This window comes from Thermobia domestica, chromosome 16, assembly GCF_964235325.1.
Source record: "Thermobia domestica chromosome 16, izTheDome1.hap1.1, whole genome shotgun sequence".
Classification (NCBI taxonomy): Eukaryota; Metazoa; Arthropoda; class Insecta; order Zygentoma; family Lepismatidae; genus Thermobia; species Thermobia domestica.
In genome coordinates this window covers 21,491,613-21,495,636 of record NC_137469.1, presented here as the reverse complement: position 1 = coordinate 21,495,636, position 4,024 = coordinate 21,491,613, and the positions used below count along the sequence as shown (strand labels likewise).

The 4,024-nt window shown below is 37.0% G+C and overlaps 1 pseudogene; it reads right to left on the bottom strand.

Moving 5' to 3' along the window:
* Positions 1 to 1,425: 1,425 nt before the first annotated feature.
* On the bottom strand, positions 1,426 to 2,322 carry LOC145672427 (histone-lysine N-methyltransferase SETMAR pseudogene; annotated as a pseudogene).
* Positions 2,323 to 4,024: the final 1,702 nt, after the last annotated feature.

Here is a 4,024-nt window from a genome sequence, read left to right as displayed (position 1 = left end):
TCATTCAGCTAATCGGCTTCCTATCGTTAATGATTTATGATTACGCGTTGTCTTTCAACAGAAGCTCTGCAAACTAAAGGATATTAAAGTCTTGAATTGTTGGCCATTAGAGGGCAAGGGAGTAACACAAAACAAAACAAGATTGTGGAGAGTTGAGTTGTAAAGTTTTCCGCAACTCTTAGGGACTTCCGCTGATTCAAACAAACAAAAAGAGAGAAAATGTTTGATACTGGACGAATCACGGGCGGATCCAGGGGGCGATCGGGGCAATTGCCTCCAATTAGAATAGGAAATATTTTTTATTTTAAAAATAAAACTTATCCTAAAAAAATTTCACCTTTGTATTACAAATGTAAAGTAAAACCTATTGACTTCGACCGACCAGCCCCCTCAAACATTCAGCTTGGATCCGCCCCTGGGACAAGTATAGAGCACAAAAGTCGTTAAATTTATAAGGAAGTCACTAAATCGTCATTTAAAAATCACCAAAAAAAAAAAAAAAAGTCGCCAAGCAGCAAACTAATTTTTTGACCCTATTTTGAAGTTGACTACCAGTGACTTTCCCTCGTAATTGGCAACACTGCACACATCCAATGACTCCAACCGGGAAGTTTACTAAATCCCATATTGACAGACTGAAATGCTAATTTTGCTCTTGAATTTCCCATGTTACACTAATTACAAAATTTTAAAAACTTATAAAATATGAAAAACGAAGCTACTATATGGCATCAATTTTCTTCAATATATGAGTAATTTATCCGTAAGCCTTCTATATTTATATATTTAGGAATAGCTTAGGAATAAGAATTTTTGTTACTTGAAAGAATAAATTGAAAATGTTGAAGGAAACAAGTACATTTGGTAGTCAGAATTTAATGTTGCTATCACGTCTTTGTGCCATCATCTTCAACTCAACGTAATGACACTAAAAATATTTCATTGAAGAATCTCCAGTTATTTCATGTGGAATACTTCCGATTTTTGGTTGTTTCTCGTTTACTTTCTTACTTTCTTGTGTTAATTATTTTTCTTAATACCAGCGCACAATTTATTTCCCTTGTGCTGGCTTTATGAGCAAATCAAGTCTGTACTTCCTGTGCTGCATGCACGTTTTCGGTAGCAAAATTTGACAAATAAAACTGGTAGCAAACCGGTAGCAAAATTTGACAAATTCATTTAAATTCAATTAAAGAAGCACTTTACTTTTCGACCACAGAGAATGTTATTGTCCTTAGCGAAGTATCTATATACAAGGTTGTCCCAAAAGTTCGTAAACACTTGCGAACAATTGACATTTTATTCGCCAAGTATTTACATACCAAACATTATTCCTCAAAATAAAGACCATCATGTCCTAAGACTTTCTGCCATCGAACTGCAAGCATTCGGATCTGGTTAAAGTCCCATTCAGCCGGCTTCGAATTAAATAATTCGACACACTTCCGCGACTTCATCAAACGATTCGAATTGGCGGCCCTTCAGAAAGTGTTGCATTGAGCGGGAAAGGCCGTAATCTGATGCAGCACAGTTCGGACTGTATGCAGGATGTGGCAAAACTTCAACGCCGTCCAGCTCTGGAAACTTGTCTTTGGTCTTCCTGGCGGTGTGTGGCTTTGCATTGTTCTGCTGCATCAACGCGCGCCTTCGGTTGATAAGAGTCAGATACTTTTGCTTCAACTTGTCGTAGACCCGCTCCAGTTGCTGACAGTAAAGTTCGGCATTGACGGCACGACCATCCGGAACCAACTCAAAATGCACGATTCCTTCAAAGTTCCACCACACGCACAACATGACCTTCTTGCCGAAGCGATCTTGTTTAGGAACTGACGGTGTTTCCTGCCATTTCTTAACCCATCGCTTGTCTCGATTGTGCAGGACCAGATAGACCCATTTCTCATCCGATGTTACAATACGCTTCCAAAAACGGTCGTCCAATGGATTACTGAGCAATTGACGGCAAATTTCAACTCGTTTGTTGGCTTGTTCTTCGGTGAGTTCGTGCGGATCTTGGCGCGGCTTTTTGTGAACAAAATCAAGTTGCTTCAAGTGTCGGTGAATTGTCGATTTGCCAACTCGAAGTTCAGCAGCCAATTCCCGTGTGGTCGCTGAAGGTGCAATGTCTAACCCGGTTTGCAAGTCTCCATCATCCAACTTTAACGGCCGTCCGGAACGAGGCTTATCTTCAAGACTCATGTTGCCTGACTCGAAACGCTTGTACCACTTTGAGATCGCAGCATATGCAATTGTTCCTTCACCTTCGGCAGCACAAATCTCTTCTGCAGCTTTTCTGGTTGAGAGTCCTCGCTTCCAGCAGGACATTTTTTAGGGGTACACTGGAAGTATTGAAATCTTAAAAAAATTAAATCATCATATCCTACGAGTTATACATTCCCACATCACACATTTGTATACGGACTTAATACCCCTCCGGTGTTTGTTTCATGGTCAAATGATAATGAAAAAAGAAGCATAACCATTTTTTCCAGTCTAAGATGAATCTTTATTGTTTGGACTATTTTGGGCAATTAATACCGGTACCATATATCACCGTCATTATAATTAATTGTATGTGTAATGTATTTGTTTATTATATACTGCATGCAAGAAGAAAAAAACACTGATCAAACATGAATTAGAAACTCCAACCGGAAGTAGGCTCAAATCTTAAGAACGGTGCGACATATTGACAAAAATAATCGAAAAACTCTACCCTATATGATACCTCTTGCTGATTTTTTTAAATGACGAGCAGCAAAATAATTATGTCACTTACGTCTGTAAAGGGACATGTACAGATGTTGTGAGAAATGACAAGAAAATTCATGCTCATATATATGAATGATGCATTGCGTAGAGAGAGCAGGTTCAGCTAATATAAATGTAAAAAATCGTCATATGCTTCCAACTTCGACGAAAATTCCCGTCAAAAAACACAAAAATGGGAAATTACACAAGGGTTGGAATTAATACACAAAATACCAATCCACTTCAAACTATTGTTTGCAAGGTAACAACAATATACGGGTAAAGCAGGAAGTCTTGCAAATTGCAAAGTACAGAGACAATTCGTTTGTATACAGTATATTGAGACTTAATAATAGCAACTTTTCATTAATATGAAGAGTCCCAAATATAACTGGTGATTCTCTCGTAATAACGACGTAAGTTCTGTAAACTGCTAATAAGAGAGGAAAAAAATAATAACTTACTCTAGTGGAATGAAATAGCTTAATAAAACAGAGAAGCTTTTGAAAAGGGAAAAATGTGAGAGTCATCTAGTTTTATTAAGCTTTTTTTATTAAGTTCATCTAAAGTTTTTTTTAAATGGAAAATGTACACTGAGATGAACAAGGGTAAAAAAAAATCCAATACGGAAGTAGAGAAAAAATACTCTTCCGAACTGTTTGCAATAAGAGAGGTATAATGGATGATGGATTTTCTCCGCAGTAATGTTTATTTTAAATGTTATGAAGTTGAATCCCGGTGCGAGAGAGAGTATCTTGTAAACCAAATATATCCTATAGATAAATTGTGAATTCTTTCGCTAAGAAAAAAATAATTAATGCACCATACAGGGTTGGATAATACTGTATCAAAAGGGAGAGAAACGAAAGTTCTTTCCATGCCAGATTTACAAATTAATCACTTATTTGTAAATTTGAATTACTACACTGAGAAAAGTCCTTTATCCGGACAGTGGTATGTTGTACAAATATACGGCAACCATAAGCTTACTACGGAAATCTGTGTGGAGCATACATTACCCATATGCTACATACGTAGTGCCTTTTTTCCCCGCTTGAATGTTACATCATGGCGGTGCTGGATATCTGACATTAACAGTCTTTCATATATTATATACGTCAGCTATATGTTATATACGTTCATTTGTATTTGAGATCCTAACCACTTATATGTATACATCTCTTGGTTCCATACGGAAAGTACGTATAGATGAAATACTTATACGGAAAGTATTATAAGTTCTTTCTTTCATACGGAAAGTACGTATAGATGGAAC